This window comes from Trachypithecus francoisi, unplaced genomic scaffold (genome assembly GCF_009764315.1).
Source record: "Trachypithecus francoisi isolate TF-2019V2 unplaced genomic scaffold, Tfra_2.0 Lachesis_group2, whole genome shotgun sequence".
Taxonomy (NCBI): Eukaryota; Metazoa; Chordata; class Mammalia; order Primates; family Cercopithecidae; genus Trachypithecus; species Trachypithecus francoisi.
Window position 1 is genome coordinate 106,376,844 of NW_022681465.1, and position 21,918 is coordinate 106,398,761.

General features: G+C 40.7%; 1 pseudogene; it reads right to left on the reverse strand.

Moving 5' to 3' along the window:
- Positions 1 to 5,254: 5,254 nt before the first annotated feature.
- LOC117066071 overlaps positions 5,255 to 21,918 on the reverse strand; it is a 79,129-nt pseudogene continuing 62,465 nt past the window's right edge.

Here is a 21,918-nt window from a genome sequence, read left to right on the forward strand (position 1 = left end):
ATGGGAATATCTTTCAGGCAATAAAGAATTACTTACATCAGGGTCTGTGGTATTGTGTGATCCTATTTGACTTCTAATAAGAATGAAAATACCTCCAGTCAACACAGTTGTTTGGTGGCAAGTCAAAACGTTTTGAACATTGCAGAAGATGCCTCTTTTTCTCCTCCTCCTCCTCCTCCTCTTCTTCTTTCTCCCCCTCCCCCTCCCTCTTTCTTCTCCTTCTCCTCCTGCTCCTGCTCCTTCTCCTTCTCCTTCTTCTATTTTCTGTTTTTTGTTCTGTTCTAAGACCCAGTGTCACTCTGTTGCCCAGTCTGGAGTACAGTGGCACAATCTTGGCTCACTGCAACTGCCGTCTCCCAGGTTCAAGTGATTCTCCCTCCCTCAGCCTCTGAGTAGCTGGGATTACAGGTGCCCACCACCACATCTGGCTAATTTTTGTATTTTTAGTAGAGACGGGGTTTCACCATGCTGGTCAGGCTGGTCTTGAGCTCCTGATCTCAGGCCATCCCCCCATCTTGGCCTCCCAAAGTGCTGGGGTTATAGGCATGAGCTGCCATGCCTAGCCCCCCTCATCTTCTTTATCTCCAGGACTTACACCTTTCTGGGAGATTTTCCAGCCGGGGGATATGCTGTTCCCCCAGTGCCAGCCTTGGGCAGAATGAAAGTACCTAGGAGTGATGTCCTGGGAGTAGTTCTCAGCCAACGGAGGTTGGCAGGTGCTTGGACAAATACCCCAACCTCCTCACCCCTCAGTGGAAGCAGCTCTGCATTGTGGATTCTCCACTGTCTCCAAATATTCCCCAGGGAACTGAACCCTAGTTGCCAACAACAGGACTTGCTTGGTAACACAGCCTTTATTCACTGCCTTTCCTTCCCACTCCTCTGTGGAGATTTCCTGGGATCACCTCCCAATGAAACTATTTGCACTTTAATTTTTGTCTCAGGGGCTGCTTCTGAGAGAATCCAAATTAAGATAGTTATTTTTTTTTTTTTAAATAGCAGACTTTTTTTTTTTTAAACAGCCCACCACCAAACCTTTAAAAAACCCAAACGGCAAATTTGGCCTCTGGAAGCAGCATGAGTACCTGACAGGCATGTGTAGCACCTTTTTTTTTTCTTTTTTCTTTTCTTTCTTTCTTTCTTTTTTTTTTTTTTTGAAACAGAGTCTTGCTCTGTCTCCCAGGCTGGAGTGTAGTGGCGCGGTCTTGGCTTACTGCAAGCTCCGCCTCCTGGGTTCACGCCATTCTCCTGCCTCTGCCTCCCGAGTAGCTGCGACTACAGGCGCCCGCCACCTCGCCCTGCCCATTTTTTTTTTTTTTGTATTTTTAGTAGAGACGGGGTTTCACTGCGTTGGCCAGGATGGTTTTGATCAGGCATGTGTAGCATTTTTATCTTCTCCGCCTATATATAACTTCTGACATGTACAAGTTAGGTTTAGCACAATATCAGAGTGAATTATGCTTGACACTCTGCTAAGGAAGAAAAAGAAGAGAAATAACAGTAAATAAGTATGGACCACAGAGCTGGCACAGAATCAGGCACTTTTCACATGTAATAATCTCATTTAAATCTCATAACCTTACAACATGGATGGAACTGGAGGTCATTATGTTAAGTGAAATAAGCCAGGCACAGAAAGGCAAATATTGGGTGTTCTCATTTATTTTGGGGATATAAAAATCAAAACAATTGAACTCATTGACATAGAGAGTTGAAGGATAGTTACCAGAGGCTAGGTAGGGTAGAGGGAGGGCTGGGGGAGGTGGGAATGGTTAATAGGTACCCCCCCCAAAAAAAGAAAGAATGGATAGCACCTACTATTTGATAGCACAATAGGGTGACTATAGTCAATAATAACTTAGTTGCATATTTTAAAATAACTTAAAGAGTGTAATTGGATTGTTTGTTACTCAAAGGATAAATGCTTGAGGAGACAGATACCTTATTTTCCATGATGTTATTATTTCACATTGCATGCCTATATAAAAAAAAAACTCCTGTACCCCATAAATATTTATACCTACTACATACTCACAAAAATTAAAAATAAAAATTTCATAACTTCTGAAGTAGAAGTTATTGCCTTATTTTTCAGCTGAAGATATTATTATACTATAAAACCATGGAGGGTGAGGATTGTATTTTACCTGCCATTTTATCCAGTTTTCAGCACAGAGCCTGGCAAATAGTTAAACCCTAAGAAACATTTATTTGGTAAAAGAACAAATAATATGTTAAGTAGCTTGTCTAAGATCACAGAACCAGTTATTTGCCGAGCTGGGACTGCACTACCTTGTGATACTCAAGGAAAAGTAACCTTCTATTGATTGTCCCAGGCAACACTACAACACTTTGGTAAATACAATGACTACAGACAAATTTCTTTTTGGTGTGTCCAGAAGAAATAAACAAGGGCTTTCTATTCTTTTCCCTATATATTATGTAATTTATAGGCAATTGAACAGCCTGATAGTTGCATATGTATTTTTATTTCAATGACAATTTGGTGTGACTTTTTAATTTAGCAAATGTTATATCTTCATGAAAGATGTAGGCTCTAAGGCGGAAAAGCTCCAAGTTTAGAAATGTGAGGAAGAACTTACTCATCACAAAGATTTCTGGCACAAAACAGACCTAATGGTTTTCCTACTCTATGGCCCATGCCACTTGGGTGTGTGAGAAGCTATAGTCTGTCCCTCATGAGTGGCTCTTCTTTGCACATCATCTACCACTCAGACTGTTGCTATTAATCAAAACAAAAAGGACTAACTCTTGGATGATGGAATTTTGGGAACTTGTGGTAGATAACAGGAGTGATAGATGTCCCAAGTGGAAGCAGAGGCCAGATAACAAGAGGGAAGAAGAGTTATGCCATAGAGTGGATATGCAGAAGAACAAACATAATTCCTAAATCCATCATAATCAGCACATTTTTGTAACTGGAAACAAATGCACTTCTAATATGAACATGTTTCAGTTCATAGGGTAGTACATATATGAAGCGAGCTGTGAGGTCTGATATTTGTTGCATAATGAGCTTATACTGCATGCCTGATACCCTGAAAGTTTTAAACATGCCAGCAGAGTTCATGATTTCTTGACTTGGTAATTTTTTCCCTCATATCCGAATGGGATTCCCTCCAACTCCGAAGTTGCTGAATGGAACTGTAAGAATTTAAACTTATGAGCCCAAGGCTTAGCATGGAATACTCTATTTGGATTGGTTTATTCTTTTTGCTCAACCTGAGAAAAGTGTACAAGTTACTGATTGGATAGCATGATTATCTAGATTGTCTAAGGCAAGAAAGGCTGGATCAGAGAAAAAAACATCCTTTTTGCGGTACGGGTTGGTCACCAGGCCCTCCCCTATCGGTGTGTTTTAGATCCTCTGTGTTTCTGCTCTGGACAGTGTTTTTCTACCTTATGCTTCTGTTTACTTATTTGCTTCTTTTGCTTTGTGATGAGAATAAAAATTGTCTATACAGCTGACTGTCTTCATCAATATAACTTTACTGTCGAATGCAGTTCTTCCCCAGGAAGATAAAAATTGCAAATAATATTATTGCTTGTTCCAGTAACTTCCCCAAAGATCCATGAACTCTTCTATAGAATGCATCTGGATTAAGATTTTCTGAATAGAATGCATCTGATTAAGATTTTCTGGATTAAGAAAATGTGGCATATATACACCATGGAATACTATGCAGCCATAAAAAAGGATGAGTTCGTGTCCTTTGTAGGGACATGGATGCAGCTGGAAATCATCATTCTCAGCAAACTATTGCAAGAACAGAAAACCAAATAACGCATGTTCTCACTCATAGGTGGGAATTGAACAATGAGATCACTTGGACTCAGGAAGGGGAACATCACACACCGGGGCCTATTATGGGGACGGGGGAGGAGGGAGGGATGGCATTGGGAGTTATACCTGATGTAAATGACGAGTTGATGGGTGCTGACGAGTTGATGGGTGCAGCACACCAACATGGCACAGGTATACATATGTAACAAACCTGCACGTTGTGCACATGTACCCTAGAATGTAAAGTATTAAAAAAAAAAAAAAAAAGAATGCATCCTAAACCAGTTTATACCCAAGACTCTTTGAACTTGTTCTCTTAAAATTCTCACCTAGCTGTCTGCAACAATCCTAAACTATTTTATCATAACCCTGCTCTCATCCTGATTAAGCTCCTCTCCATCATCAAAAGAACCCATCTTAAACCCCACTTCGAAATGTCAATCAGTATCCTGACTTTGTTAATAAGACTTTGTAGACATTCTTTCTTAGTAAGTGAACAATACACTCAGCTTTGTCTTATCCACAGGCTGTTGTAGTGATATTTTGGGGAGCAAGCATTTGAATTTGACAATTGTGTACTGCATTCTCATTGTCTTTCTGCTTCAGTATTCTTTATTCTCTGCCCAATTCTATATTTCAAATCCCCAATTCCCAAAGTGTAAGAGTTTGATAAATTTTGGTTAACTGCTGTCGTACCTGTTGGAAAAAGCTGAAGTACATGGCCTCTTTCTGGACTAATGGTCAGCTCAGGGATTCCTTGCCTTCGGGTGTGGTCTCTCCGCTAGACCAAAACATAGGTGGGTGGTAGAGATAATGTAGTAAAACACATGGCCATAGAAGTTAAAGGAATTGACTACGTCCACTTTCTTAAGTAAGAATCTATGCACAGGAACTCTTAGAAGGGGGCTAAGGGCACTGAGGGCTAAGGGCAGGCACTCTGAAAGTAAACTGTGGTGAAGTTATACAGGTGGAGAGCATTAACTAGGAGCTGAGAACAAGGACGTGGTACTGACTTCATGGTTTAAAGGTTGGGCCCTCTTTTTTTTTTGTTACTGATTTTGGATTCTTGTTTTCCTTGCAAGAACAAAAGGTTCTGTAGAATCCTTCGCCCACTAATGAAATAATCAGGCAGGAGAAAAACTTTGGATGGGAGTCTTGTCATAAAAAATAAATACGGTTGCATGGAGCTGCCTAAGATGTGAACCAAACTAAAAATAGGAAGACAGGGGCTAAAAAGTTATTTTAAGAAACGCCCCCCCCAACCACAGTCACTCTGTGGGCTGATTGGGGAGCAGGAAGCATGTCTGGTCACACCATCTTGGAATAAGAAGGCATGGCTGGCTGGATCAGATCCTCTGATGGCTCAAGTGGAGCTGAACTTGAACATGACTCCAGCGCTGGGTGGGAGATGGGGGGTGGGGGTTGGGGGGTGGGCAGCGGGTTCTGCTCTCACTGCTGCAGCTCCTTCCTTCTGTTGAGGGCACTGCTGGTGTGGAACCACTTGATCTGCATCTCGTTGAAGGTTCAGGAGGTTCAGTAGGATGGTCTCCTGGGTCCCATTGGGGTGCTTGATGATGCAGTTCAGGGGCTTGCCAGGGGAGAAGTTTTTCAGGCCCTGAATGGTCAGCTTGTCCACAGGGTGAATCTTGTTGTAGTCAGCTGGGTCAGCAAAGGTCAGGGCAGCAGGCCTTGCTTCTTCAGGTTGGTCTTATGGATCCTGGCGAAGCTCTTGGTGACAATGGCGCGGCCCCCGAGGTGGCGAGGCTCTAGCGCTGCATGCTCCTGGCTCGAGCCCTCACCATAGTTCTTGTCCCTGATCACCACCAATCTGATGCCATGTATCTTGTAGTAGCGGGCAGTCTCAAGGACGGGGCCAAACTCCTGGGTGAGGGCATTGTGCATGGAGTTGGCCTTGCCGTTTTCAATGTTGATGGCACCAATGAGCAAGTTGTTGGAGATGTTGTCCAAGTGCCTGTGGAACTTGAGCCAGGGGCCAGCAGCCAAGATGTGGTCAGTGGTACACTTCTCTTTGACCTTGATGAGGATCTGCAGGTCCTCCAGGTCCTCGCCATCCCATTTGTCAAAAGGCTGCAGGTGCTAGCTGGTGGGGCTCACGTCATTGTGCTGCCCACTCCTGTCCTTTGGCGGGGGTGGAGGTGCTGGTAGATGTCCTGCCCTGGGTCAAACTCCACCTGGGGAAGCTCATCCAGCTTGAACTTCTTGCCATCCTTGCAGTCGGTCTCTGGGTTGAACTTGAGGTTCCTGCAATGGCCAGGGCTGTAACAATCTCTGGGAACATGATGAAGGCATGGGTCTCAGGGTTGGTATCATTGCGGCCCATGAAGTTCCTGTTGTAAGAGGTGACAATTGTGTTCTTCTCCCCCTTCTTGATGTCCTTCCTGTCCCACCGGCCAATGCAGGGGCCCCCTTTTATTTGGTAAATAGCAATGATATACCCAGCAAAGAAGAGAGGGTATAAAATATTTGAGGTGCTTTAGCATTTTGTTTCAGAAGCTCATGGTATCTATCAAGCTTGTGCCAAGGATTGTTATGAAGATTCAATAAACAAATATATTGCAGATTTTTTTTAAGCCTGTAAAGTCTAAAATGGATCCAATATCATCAGTTTGTTTATTCATTCAATCATTCATTCATTCACGAAACAATCATCTAAAGTTTACTGTATGTTAGAAATTGTGGTAGGCTCTAGGAATGCAAACACAGATGCATCCCTTCAAAGAGTTTATGGTCTAGTGGAAAAAAAAGGATAAAAGAAATCATTGAAAACAGAATATATGACTCAATAAAGGAACGTATGAAGTTTTATAAGAACATAGATAAATGATATATATTTAAAATATGTATCCTTTACATATATCTTACTAACTCCTATATTGTCCTGTGAAATATGTTTCATTTTTCCTCTTTCACATTTAAATAACTGAAATTAAGGAGGACCAAATAATGCGGGCAATAAATGATAGATCTGGTACTCAAAGCTAAATATTCTAACTCAAAATCTAGCTCTTTCCCCCACTCTATCAAGCTGCTTCGTTAACTCAGCTATTATTATGATCAATGGACAGGAAATTTATAAAACAAGATAAATAAGTGTAAGTGGCTAATTTTAATTTTAAAATTAATAAAATTAAATAAATAAAAATTGAAGTTGACATTTTTCTCAGCTTATAAAATTCATAAAAAGTAAAGTAAGAAAAATAACAACTGCTATAGACAATAGTGAGTGGAAGTAAGTAGTCTCGTTTACTGATGGTGAGAATGTAAATCAGTATAACCTTTCTGGAAGGCAAATAGTCAATATGGCAGAGACTGCACTTTGTGTTAATCAAAACACTTCCTCTCCCTGGGAATAAAAGAAAAGTGTCTTTCCCAGGTTCCCTAGCAGTTCAGTTGGAAATTATGTGACTCTAGTCAATAAATATGGGCAAAAGTAACATATGCCATTTATAGACCTAAGACCAAAGATCACTCAGAGTGACACTTCAGCTCTGTCTTCTCTTCCATGGCAATTTAGGAACCACATGTTTGAAGCAACTGAGATCCCAAAATCATCACATGGAGAAAAGCCACCAAAGAGAGCCACCTGGCCCACACTGGACAATGACTACAGCAAGAAATAAACCTTTGATATGTTAAGCAGTGAGCATAGGGAACTGAATTGTTACCACAGCAGAATATATCTACTAATGAACATAACATAAGAGATTTTATCCCCATTTTACAGATGAGGCTACTGAGGCACAGAGGGATAGGTAACTTGCCCATGGTCACAAAGCAAACAAATAGCTGAGCTTTGATACTGGCATAAAAATAGGCACGTAGACCAATAGAACCAAACAGATGATCTAGAAATAAAGTCAAATACTTGCAGCCAACTGTGATCTTCAACAAAGCATACAAAAACATAAAGTGGGGAAAGGACACCCTATTCAATAAATGGTGCTGGGAAAACTGGCAAGCCAACATGTAGAAGAATGAAACTGGATCCCAATCTTTCACCTCATGCAAAAATCAACTCAAGAAGGATCAAAGCCTTAGTTAAATCTAAGACCTGAAACCATAAAAATTCTAGAAGATAACATCAGAAAAGCTGTCTTGACATTGAAGAATTAATGACCAAGACCCCAAAAGCAAGTGCAACAAAAACAACAACAACAAAATAGGACCTAATTAAACTAAAAAGCTCTGCACAGCGAAAGAAATAATCAGCAGAATTAGCAGACAACCGACAGAGTGGAGAAAATATCTGCAAACTATGCATCTGACAAAGGACTGGTATCCACACTCTATGAGAAACTCAAACAAATCAGCATTTAAAAATCCCATCAAAAAGTGGGCAAAGGACCTGAATAGACAATTCTTGAAAGAAGATATACAAACAGCCAACAAACCTGAAAAAAATGCTCAATATCGCTCATCATCAGGGAAATGCAAATTAAAACCACAATGAAATACCACCTTACTCCTGCAAGAATGGCCATAAAATACCACCTTACTCCTGCAAGAATGGCCATAAAAAGTCAAAAAACAATAGATATTGTCATGGATGTGGTAAAGAGGGTACACTCTTACACTGTTGCTAGGAATGTAAATTAGTACAACCACTACGGAAAACAGTATGGAGAGTCCTTAAAGAACTAAAAGTAGATCTACCATTCGATCCAGCAATCTCAATCTCACTACTGGGTGTCTACCCAAAGGAAGAGAACCATATGAAAAATACACATGCACATGCATGTTTATAGCAACACAGTTCACAATTGCAAAGATATGGAACCAACCTAAGTGCCCTTTGACCTATGGGTGGTTAAAGAAAATGTGGTATATATGCACCATAGAACACTACTCAGCCATAAAAAGGAATAAAATAATATCTTTTGCAGCAACTTGGATGGGGCTACCGGCCATTATTCTAAGCGAAATAACTCAGGAATGGAAAACCAAATATCGTTAAGTTCTCACTTAGGAGTGGGAGCTAAACTATGAGGGTGCAAAGGCATAAGAGTGATATATTGGACTTTGGGGACTTGCGGGAAGGTTGGGAGGGGGATGAGGGATAAAATATTACATATCGGGTGCAGTGTACACTGCTCAGGTTACATGTGCACTAAAATCTCAGAAACCACCACTAAAGTACTTATCCATGTAACCAAAAACCACCTGTACCCCCAAAACTATTGAAATAAAAATTATATTTATTTTAAAATGTATTTCTTAGTCAAACCTTTTGTCTTATACAATAAAAGAAAAATAAAAAGAAAAAATTGCTGAGCTAAAATAAGAAACCTACTCCAGATCACATAGCTAATAAATGACAAACTCATGCAGTTGACTCTAGAATCTGCATCTTACATCTTAACTGTCACATATGCTGCCTTTCTTACATAAATTATGGTATATATAACATACTATGCAGCTATTAATATATGACAAAGCGGTATTTTAACTCACTGGGCAAAGGTTGGGTTATTTAATAAATGATGCTAGCCCAATTGACAGTCTGTCTGGAGGAAATTAAAATTAGGCCTCTCTTTGAAAAGTATACATATATATACATATATACACATATATATACATATATATTCAAAATGAGTAAAGAAGTTTGATTATAAAAATAAGATAATAAAAATCTAACAGACTATGTATACAATCTAGGAATGGGGGAGACCTTCCAAATCAAGATGAGATATCTAGGAGCACAAAACAAAAGGATGTTTTGAAGAATATTAAATGATATAAGACATTGTTCACTAAATAATGAAAAATGCAATGTACAAAACACCCTAGAAAATAAAATTATTGAATCATAAAAAGTTATGATTATTTAATATGAATTTTCATAGCCCTCACCTGCCTACAGATACTAAGGGGTTTACACTATTAGTAAAAACACTTATTTCCCTGGTTCTACCTCTTTCCTGTGTTATATAGAACCACAGCTCTTTACAAAACATGCTCCAAATAAATCCCCCAGTCCTGGAGCTGGGGAGTTCTAAAATGTGCTCACCAGCACATCTGTTCCCAGTGGGCACTAAGGCCGGACTTCTGTGCTATCGGCCTCACCACAGAGGCGCTTGAGCACCTCTGGCCCCAGGAAAGAATCCCTCCTTAGTTTTGTCATAATCTGAGAGAGGGATCTTAAGGTAGTTGCCTGGGCCCCAGTGTGTACAACAGTGTAGTGAAATTGCTTTTACGATATTTAATCACAACATTTCCCAATACCCTCACAGGACTCGGGTACCAGACACCATATAGGTAGGTGGCAGAATTAGGTCAAACTTCTCGTGGGCACTCCTTCAGGACTGCTGCCTCCTAATCTCCACACACATAGAGTGCTGGAGAGCAGCCCTTGGGATTGAACAGATATGTCCCAGAGAAAATCTGAGTCACCCGAGGACTCCAGTGCTCAAACTCTGCTTGTATTTGGTGATTAGCACCAGGCTAATCACAGTATCATGGGGATGGAGAGGGAGAGTTCCTCTTTAATATTTTCTATATTATGTTCATTTAAAAAAATATTAATTTTATAATCTTAAAAGATTTTTTTAAAAAACAAAAAAAGCACAAAGAACATAGATTCTTAGAGCAAGCAATTTAAAAAGATTATAGAATCTACCTCTATGCAGATTTTTAAAGTAAGATGGTTTATCATCCTCTGCAATGTGACCCTGGAAATGAACTGGACAACAAATTAATCTTAGGTTTCTATGAATCACTTGGGTTTCATTGGACTTTCTCTTTCTTTGACTCATATATAAACCAGACACAGTAGGAGTCTATAAAAATTATTGAACATTGAAACACTAACATCTGAACTTTTTTAAAGTTTCAGGTTGAAATGCCTTCTGTAAAGATCTAACCTAACTGTGGTTGATAGAAAATAGCAATATTCAATCAAAGTTGTATATAAGTTAGGAAAGGAATTACAAGACAGGGTAGCTTGACTAAATTCTCACTGAGCTTACTCAAACTCTCATCTGCTCCAAGGCTTCCAGCTGTATGGAAGTTTCTTTCAGAATTGTTTCAGTTCATTTCAATGAAAAAATTATCAAATATAATAAAACAGTTTTGGAAAGACAGGAGGGATTTGGGACATTACAACTGGTATTAAAAGAGCTAATGAGCTTTGCTACTGATAAAGTACTTTTTTGTATTCTTTTTTGGTTCAAAGAATGATGCCCAATTATTAATTCTTAAGCACATAAATCTTCTCCAGTTTTGTTTTTCCTGCTTGGTGCCTGAATTTTCTTGGCTACTACTGAAATATATTGAATAGGCTGACTCTACTTTTTATCTGCATATTCTGTGGATCTAGTGGTTCTGAATCCAAGCCACTATAATGATCATGAAAACAAAATATTTCTGATGAACATATAACCAGATATTGCTGACAAATAGAAAAAAAAAAAAAAAAAACAAAAAACAGGCTGATGGGGGCCAGAGCAGTGCATATGGTCTGCATTCCTGCCAAACTGCATATACATGTGTGGCACAGCCACACAAAGACAAAATCCTTTGGTAAACACTCACAGTTGAGGAATAGGGTACAACATTTTAATATATTAACCATTTGAAAACATTCCTGTTAGTTCCTTTTAATCTCTGGTATACTCTCACCATTCAAACTAGACTAGAGGTATCAATTTCCTCTGGAAGGAATATTATAGCAGAGAAAATAAATAAGAAACCAATTCTCAAGTTTGAGGTTCAAAATGGGCTCTTGAGTCTCTTTACTGTTTGGCAGAAGATTTGATTGCAAAAGCCTGAATTTTGAATATGAAAGTCTAAGATTCTAGAGGACCCGAGGCATAAGTTTTTCCATTAACGTACTAGATTACGTGTAATGCAGGTAGATATCAGTGCATGATTTTCCTGTTGGAGAGGAGCTATGGATCCTATAGGTTGGGGAACAGGAAGAGAGTTGGAAGGGGCTATGGTTTGAATGTGTTCCCTACCCTATGTTCATTGCAGCATTATTCATAATAGCCAAAATATGGAAACAACCCAAATGCCCATCGACAGATGAATGGATACAGAAAGTGTGATATAAACTTACAATGCAATATTATTCAGCCTTAAAAAATACAAGGAAATCCTGCCATTTTTGATAACACATATGAGCCTAGAGGAGATTATGCTAAGTGAAATAAGCCAGTCTCAGAAGGACAAATACTATATGAATCCAGTTATATGAAGTATCTAAAATGGTCAAACCCATAAAGGCAGTTAGAGTGGTGAGTGCTAGGGGCTGGGGGGAGGGAGAAATGGGAAATTATTTTTCAATGGGTATGAAGTTTCTATTATGCAAGATGAGAAAGTACTAGATATGGGGGGGGGGGGGGCGGGGCGGAGCAAGATGGCCGAATAGGAGCAGCTCCAGTCTCCAACTCCCAGCGCGAGCGACACAGAAGACCGGTGATTTCTGCGTTTTCAACTGAGGTACTGGGGTCATCTCGCTAGGGAGTGCCGGACAATCGGTGCTGGTCAGCTGCTGCAGCCTGACCAGCGTGAGCTGAAGCAGGGCGAGGCATCGCCTCACCTGGAAGCGCAAGGGGAAAGGAATCCCTTTTCCTAGCCAGGGGAACTGAGACACACAACACCTGGAAAATCGGGTAACTCCCACCCCAATACTGCGCTTTAAGGAAACAGGCACACCAGGAGAATATATCCCACACTGGCCGGGAGGGTCCCACGCCCACGGAGCCTCCCTCACTGCTAACACAGCCGTCTGCGGCGATCTATCCGCAAGGCAGCAGCGAGGCTGGGGGAGGGGCGCCGCCATTGCTGAGGCTTAAGTAGGTAAACAAAGCCGCTGGGAAGCTCGAACTGGGTGGAGCTCACAGCAGCTCAAGGAAGCCTGCCTGTCTCTGTAGACTCTACCGCTGCGGACAGCGCACAGCTGCAGCCCATTAGGGGAAAGAGCGGGGGCGGTGCAGACGCGAACGACTCTGTCTGACAGCTTTGGGGAGAGCCGTGGATCTCCTAACGCGGAGGTTGAGATCCGAGAACGGACAGACTGCCTGCTCAGGTGGGTCCCTGACCCCTGAGTAGCCTAGCTGGGAGACATCCCCCACTAGGGGCAGTCTGACACCCCACACCTCACAGGGTGGCGTCACCCCTGAGAGGAAACTTCCAAAGAAAGAATCAGACAGGTACACTCGCTGTTCAGCAATATTCTATCTTCGGCAACCTCTGCTGCTGATACCCAGGCAAACAGGGTCTGGAGTGGACCTCAAGCAATCTCCAACAGACCAACAGACAGTCCTTCTGACTGTCAGACGGAAAACTATCAAACAGGAAGGACACCTATACCAAAACCCCATCGTACGTCACCATCATCAAAGACCAGAGACAGATAAAACCACAAAGATGGGGAAGAAGCAGGGCAGAAAAGCTGGAAATTCAAAAAATAAGAGCGCATCTCCCCCTGCAAAGGAGCGCAGCCCATCGCCAGCAACGGATCAAAGCTGGTCAGAGAATGACTTTGACGAGATGAGAGAAGAAGGCTTCACTCCATCAAACCTCTCAGAGCTAAAGGAGGAATTACGTACCCAGCGCAAAGAAACTAAAAATCTTGAAAAAAAAGTAGAAGAATTGACAGCTAGATTAATTAATGCAGAGAAGATCATAAACGAAATGACAGAGATGAAAACCATGACACGAGAAATACGTGACAAATGCACAAGCTTCAGTAACCGACTCGATCAACTGGAAGAAAGAGTATCAGCGATTGAGGATCAAATGAATGAAATGAAGCGAGAAGAGAAACCAAAAGAAAAAAGAAGAAAAAGAAATGAACAAAGCCTGCAAGAAGGATGGGATTATGTAAAAAGACCAAATCTACGTCTGATTGGGGTGCCTGAAAGTGAGGGGGAAAATGGAACCAAGTTGGAAAACACTCTTCAGGATATCATCCAGGAGAACTTCCCCAACCTAGTAGGGCAGGCCAACATTCAAATTCAGGAAATACAGAGAACGCCACAAAGATACTCCTCCAGAAGAGCAACTCCAAGACACATAATTGCCAGATTCACCAAAGTTGAAATGAAGGAAAAAATCTTAAGGGCAGCCAGAGAGAAAGGTCGGGTTACCCACAAAGGGAAGCCCATCAGAATAACAGCAGACCTCTCGGCAGAAACTCTACAAGCCAGAAGAGAGTGGGGGCCAATATTCAACGTTCTTAAAGAAAAGAATTTTCAACCCAGAATTTCATATCCAGCCAAACTAAGCTTCATCAGTGAAGGAGAAATAAAATCCTTTACAGATAAGCAAATGCTTAGAGATTTTGTCACCACCAGGCCTGCCTTACAAGAGACCCTGAAGGAAGCCCTAAACATGGAAAGGAACAAGCGGTACCAGCCATTGCAAAAACATGCCAAAATGTAAAGACCATCGAGGCTAGGAAGAAACTGCATCAACTAACGAGCAAAATAACCAGTTAATATCATAATGACAGGATCAAGTTCACACATAACAATATTAACCTTAAATGTCAATGGACTAAATGCTCCAATTAAACGACACAGACTGGCAAACTGGATCAAGAGTCAAGACCCATCAGTCTGCTGTATTCAGGAGACCCATCTCACATGCAGAGACATACATAGGCTCAAAATAAAGGGATGGAGGAAGATCTACCAAGCAAATGGAGAACAAAAAAAAGCAGGGGTTGCAATCCTAGTCTCTGATAAAACAGACTTTAAACCATCAAAGATCAAAAGAGACAAAGAAGGCCATTACATCATGGTAAAGGGATCAATTCAACAGGAAGAGCTAACTCTCCTAAATATATATGCACCCAATACAGGAGCACCCAGATTCATAAAGCAAGTCCTTAGAGACCTACAAAGAGACTTAGACTCCCATACAATAATAATGGGAGACTTCAACACTCCACTGTCAACATTAGACAGATCAACGAGACAGAAAGTTAACAAGGATATCCAGGAATTGAACTCATCTCTGCACCAAGCGGACCTAATAGACATCTATAGAACTCTCCACCCCAAATCAACAGAATATACATTCTTCTCAGCACCACATCGCACTTATTCCAAAATTGACCACATAATTGGAAGTAAAGCACTCCTCAGCAAATGTACAAGAACAGAAATTATAACAAACTGTCTCTCAGACCACAGTGCAATCAAACTAGAACTCAGGACTAAGAAACTCAATCAAAACCGCTCAACTACATGGAAACTGAACAACCTGCTCCTGAAAGACTACTGGGTACATAACGAAATGAAAGCAGAAATAAAGATGTTCTTTGAAACCAATGAGAACAAAGATACAACATACCAGAATCTCTGGGACACATTTAAAGCAGTGTGTAGAGGGAAATTTATAGCACTAAATGCCCACAAGAGAAAGCAGGAGAGATCTAAAATTGACACTCTAACATCACAATTAAAAGAACTAGAGAGGCAAGAGCAAACACATTCAAAAGCTAGCAGAAGGCAAGAAATAACTAAGATCAGAGCAGAACTGAAGGAGATAGAGACACAAAAAACCCTCCAAAAAATCAATGAATCCAGGAGTTGGTTTTTTGAAAAGATCAACAAAATTGACAGACCGCTAGCTAGACTAATAAAGAAGAAAAGAGAGAGGAATCAAATAGACGCAATAAAAAATGATAAAGGGGATATCACCACCGACCCCACAGAAATACAAACTACCATCAGAGAATACTATAAACACCTCTACGCAAATCAACTAGAAAATCTAGAAGAAATGGATAATTTCCTGGACACTTACACTCTCCCAAGACTAAACCAGGAAGAAGTTAAATCCCTGAATAGACCAATAACAGGCTCTGAAATTGAGGCAACAATTAATAGCCTACCCACCAAAAAAAGTCCAGGACCAGATGGATTCACAGCTGAATTCTACCAGAGGTACAAGGTGGAGCTGGTACCATTCCTTCTGAAACTATTTCAATCAATAGAAAAAGAGGGAATCCTCCCTAACTCTTTTTATGAGGCCAACATCATCCTGATACCAAAGCCTGGCAGAGACACAACAAAAAGAGAAAATTTTAGACCAATATCCCTGATGAACATCGATGCAAAAATCCTCAATAAAATACTGGCAAACCGGATTCAGCAGCACATCAAAAAGCTTATCCACCATGATCAAGTGGGCTTCATCCCTGGGATGCAAGGCTGGTTCAACATTCGCAAATCAATAAACGTAATCCAGCATATAAACAGAACCAAAGACAAGAACCACATGATTATCTCAATAGATGCAGAAAAGGCTTTTGACAAAATTCAACAGCCCTTTATGCTAAAAACACTCAATAAATTGGTATTGATGGAACGTACCTCAAAATAATAAGAGCTATTTATGACAAACCCACAGCTAATATCATACTGAATGGGCACAAACTGGAAAAATTCCCTTTGAAAACTGGCACAAGACAGGGATGCCCTCTCTCACCACTCCTATTCAACATAGTGTTGGAAGTTCTGGCTAGGGCAATCAGGCAAGAGAAAGAAATCAAGGGTATCCAGTTAGGAAAAGAAGAAGTCAAATTGTCCCTGTTTGCAGATGACATGATTGTATATTTAGAAAACCCCATTGTCTCAGCCCAAAATCTGCTTAAGCTGATAAGCAACTTCAGCAAAGTCTCAGGATACAAAATTAATGTGCAAAAATCACAAGCATTCTTATACACCAGTAACAGACAAGCAGAGAGCCAAATCAGGAATCAACTTCCATTCACAATTGCTTCAAAGAGAATCAAATACCTAGGAATCCAGCTTACAAGGGATGTAAAGGACCTCTTCAAGGAGAACTACAAACCACTGCTCAGTGCAATAAAAGAGGACACAAACAAATGGAAGAACATACCATGCTCATGGATAGGAAGAATCAATATCGTGAAAATGGCCATACTGCCCAAGGTGATTTATAGATTCAATGCCATCCCCATCAAGCTACCAATGACTTTCTTCACAGAATTGGAAAAAAAACGGCTTTAAAGTTCATATGGAACCAAAAAAGAGCCCGCATTGCCAAGACAATCCTAAGTCAAAAGGACAAAGCTGGAGGCGTCACGCTACCTGACTTCAAACTATACTACAAGGCTACAGTAACCAAAACAGCATGGTACTGGTACCACAACAGAGATATAGACCAATGGAACAGAACAGAGTCCTCAGAAATAATACCACACATCTACAGCCATCTGATCTTTGACAAACCTGAGAGAAACAAGAAATGGGGAAAGGATTCCCTATTTAATAAATGGTGCTGGGAAAATTGGCTAGCCATAAGTAGAAAGCTGAAACTGGATCCTTTCCTTACCCCTTATACGAAAATTAATTCAAGATGGATTAGAGACTTAAATGTTAGACCTAATACCATAAAAACCCTAGAAGAAAATCTAGGTAGTACCATTCAGGACATAGGCATGGGCAAGGACTTCATGTCTAAAACACCAAAAGCAACGGCAGCAAAAGCAAAAATTGACACATGGGATCTAATTAAACTAAAGAGCTTTTGCACAGCCAAAGAAACTACCATCAGAGTGAACAGGCAACCTACAGAATGGGAAAAAATTTTTGCAACCTACTCATCTGACAAAGGGCTAATATCCAGAATCTACCAAGAACTCAAACAAATATACAAGAAAAAAGCAAACAACCCCATCAAAAAGTGGGGAAAGGATATGAACAGACATTTCTCAAAAGAAGACATCCATACAGCCAACAGACACATGAAAAAATGCTCATCATCACTGGCCATCAGAGAAATGCAAATCAAAACCACAATGAGATACCATCTCACACCAGTTAGAATGGCAATCATTAAGAAGTCAGGAAACAACAGGTGTTGGAGAGGATGTGGAGAAATAGGAACACTTTTACACTGTTGGTGGGATTGTAAACTAGTTCAACCATTATGGAAAACAGTATGGCGATTCCTCAAGGATCTAGAACTAGATGTACCATATGACCCAGCCATCCCACTACTGGGTATATACCCAAAGGATTATAAATTACTCTACTACAAAGACACATGCACACGTTGTTTATTGCGGCACTATTCACAATAGCAAAGACTTGGAATCAACCCAAATGTCCATCTGTGACAGACTGGATTAAGAAAATGTGGCACATATACACCATGGAATACTATGCAGCCATCAAAAAGGATGAGTTTGCGTCCTTTGTAGGGACATGTATGCAGCTGGAAACCATCATTCTTAGCAAACTATCACAAGAACAGAAAACCAAACACCGCATGTTCTCACTCATAGGTGGGAACTGAACAATGAGATCACTTGGACTCGGGAAGGGGAACATCACACACTGGGGCCTATCATGGGGAGGGGGGAGGAGGGAGGGATTGCATTGGGGAGTTATACATGATATAAACGTCATGCACATGTACCCTAGAACTTAAAGTATAATAAAAAAAAAAAAAAAAGAGAGAAAGTACTAGATACCTGCTGTACAACATAGTACCTAGGTTTAACAATATGGTATTGTATACTTTTAAATGTAAGAGGATAATCTCACGTTGTGTTCTTACCAAACAAACAATAACAACAAACCCCCCAAACCCCACAAAAGAACATAAAGACATTTTTGAAGGTTATGGATATGTTTAGTGCCTTGGTTGTGGTGATGATTTCATGACTGTAGTCACATTTCCAAACTCATCAAGAGGTACACACGAAATGTGTGCAATTTTTAGTACATCAGTTATACCTCAATAAAGCTAAAAAAAAAAAAATTCAAAAGAAAGGGTGGGAGAGCAAGGGAAGGGACCTTCCACAGGAGCCACCAAAGACCAGGAAGTGTGCTAGCTCTGCGGGAATTCCCATATTCAGGGTTGAGGGAGCGAAGAGTGTAACTTTCATTGAGTGTCTATTACATGCCGGGCATAGTATTAGATTCTTTTTTGTTGGTATACTCACACTTTCCTTCTTTTTTAAAGTATTATTTTTTAACCTTGTTTTAATTGTGGTACACTATATAACATAAGATTTGCCATTTTAAACAGTTTAAGCATGTAATTCAGTGGCATTAATCAAAGTCGCAGTGATATTCAACCATCACCACTATCTACTTCCAAAACTTTTCATCACTCCAAACAGAAACTTTGTATCCATTAAAAAATGCTTTGTCCTTGTCATTAATTTTATTTCATTTCAAACGCTGAGGGAAATGACCACGAAGCAAGTTTTGTTTTCATTGTTTAGCTCTTTCACTTGATCCCATGGAAACTGCAGAAATGTTGGGAGTTTGGGCCCCGAAAACGCCGGGGAGATGATGTTCAGTCCCTTATGCTGCTGCACGTATTTACTTAGCATTAGTACGTGATTCACGGTAAACACATGTAGGTATTAATTATTTTTAACTTGTGGTCCCTGGACTTAATCCAGGGGGTCTATGAACTCCCTGCAATTGTAATCAGAATTTTGGATGCAGATGCATTTGCTTGGGAAATGATTACATAGCTTTTTCTTCCTCAACCTTAGAAGGATATATAATCCCCAAAATGATTACAATCCCCATTTTTGAAGATAGAAGCTGGGGAGTAGGCACTGAACCCTCAAAACTAGGTGATGGAGTCACAGAGTTGAAGTACTTTTACTCTCTCTGTGTGATCCCTCTCTGGTTAATTTGGTTTAAGGAAGCTTGGAAGAAATTCTGTTCCTAGTCTCCTCTCTCCACGTCCCACTCCCCAGACCCCATCTCACCTTACCAACTTCGATCGATAGTCTGCATCCTGAAGCCTAGAGAGATGGGAGAACTGGTGGACATGCCTGGGTAGTACAGTTGAAATATTAATAAGAGAACAAGTGTATGAAGCAGGACAGAAGGGGAGAATAATTTTGCTTCTTTTCTCTGCCTGTATAGAGAAGAATCCCTGTGTTCTTTTGACCTTATCTCTGCCATTTTGCACTCATTATGGCTAGGTTTCAAAATCTCTCTGCTTAGAGGCTTCCCCCAAATCCTTAAAAAGTTCCCTGGTGTCCCTGGCCCTGCCTGAATCCAATCCTGGCCCAACTAGATCCCGCTCATCCAACCTACCAGTCAGCTCTGCTCTACACCCCATGTCCAGGGTTGACTGTCACTCTGTCTTCTCTCCCGAACACATCAACCACCTCGCTCTGAGCCTCCCTGTGCCCAGCCTGACCCTGTGTCCTTTCTCTGGGGGATGCTGCACAGTTCATACTCCACCGTCAGGACCCTTGAGCTCTCCTACCCTCAGGTGCCCAGGCCAGCCCCCTTCCAGATGAGCCCAGGGAGTGCTTGCCTAAGGCATGCTGGGAAAGCTGGGGCATCTGCTTGGGGGAACTTATCTGGCCTGGATGGCATTTAACAATGGGATTATCATGAATGTGCAGAGAGAATTAAACTGCATTTAGGGAAAACATAAACAATGGTACATTATAAAGATGCAGAGCTCTAAAACAGAAAAATAGAAAAACTAGGTCTGGTTCTATAAAGGTAATATTAATTACAAGAATTTATGAGAACTTATGGCTAATTACCACATGCACTAACATCTATGAACTTACGGCTAATTACCACCTGCATATACACTTATGTATATGTACACAACTAATTTCATTGTAAGTTTTGTTGGGTTGCAACGTTACACAAATAATAATAATTTATTGTTTGCTGAGCTTCTACAGGCCAGCTACCGTCTTAATCACTTTATAGAAATTGTTTTATGTAGTCTCGTACTCTGTGTTTCCAGTCTTTAGTTGCTCATTAAGCGTGGTTATTATCTAATTCATTTTAAGAGAAGAAAACTACATTTTGTAAAATATTGGTTGTATCTTAAAAGCTCTGAAAGTCCTGAATACAGACTGTTAATATACACTTGGGTAATTATTAGAACTTTGCTGTCAAAATCCTATCTGTTGTACCTACAAAAATAAATTTTTATGGAAATGTCTTCAAATTCCTCTTAGCTACTAGAAGAAAAGAATGAAAGGAGAAAAGCTTAATGAGAGCTAATTCATAAGCCTTCCCTCCTTTCTGCTTTCTTCCCTGATCTGTTCCTCCAGTCCCTTTTTCCTCCAGTCCCTCCAGTTCCTAATTTTTCCTCCAGTCCCTTCTATTTTTCCCCTCCCCTTCCTAACCCTTAAATTTTCTTCCCTCCCTTCCCTCCCTTCTCCCCCTTCTCCCCCTACTTTTCACCTCATCTTTTCTACCTCTTTCCTTATTCCCTTCTTGTCTCCTCCTCTCTCCTCTGTCTCTCTCCTGTCTCCCTGCTAAGTTTGGCATTGCCCATTGACACATTATTATCAGGTGCAGTGTGCAGATGTTTGGGAAGGAGACCAGGAATAAATGCAAGCAGAGAAAAGTTTCATGCTTCCTCACATTATTCTGGAAAAATAAGTTACCAATTTTAAATGTTAAGATATCCTAGAGGAGCGCCTGTTTTTTTCTGTGAGCATCCAGCAGTGGTGCTCTGGAAATTTAAGATTGAATTCAGTTGAAGCTCACTGGTTCTATTAACAAAAAGATTCATACAAAAGGTCTCAGTGGCATGTTTTTTATTTCATGGGTCAGGAGTTGTCTTTCCTGTGTGTGATGACTGGAACATTAGGCAGATTCTCTAGAAGGTCCATAATCCAGGAGATTGCATCTCAGAATGCAATTTTGTTCACTGACCTTTATAAAAAAGAATAAAGACACTGAAAATTGATGATATGAAAGTTGGAAATCCATGGACGTGAGCACTTTCCTCATGGCACATTTAAAGCTTTAGGGAGCTTTCAAGATTATTTGAAAATGTGAATAAAGTCTATATTCAAAAGATAAGATAGAGAATACTACGTTAGATCTTTTATGGACCATTTATGCTGATTTGATCATCAGTTTCTGTGGTGAAGAGTAACAACAATGAGCAGGCTGGGTGTGGTGGTTCCTGCCTGTAATTCCAGCACTTTGGGAGGCTGAGGCGGGTGGATTACTTGAGCCCAGAAGTTCAAGACCAGCCTGGCCAACATGTCGAAACCCTGTCTCTACTAAAAATACAAAAATTAGCCAGACATGGTGGCACATGCCTGTAATCCCAGCTACTAGGGAAACTGAGGCACAAGAATCACTTAAACC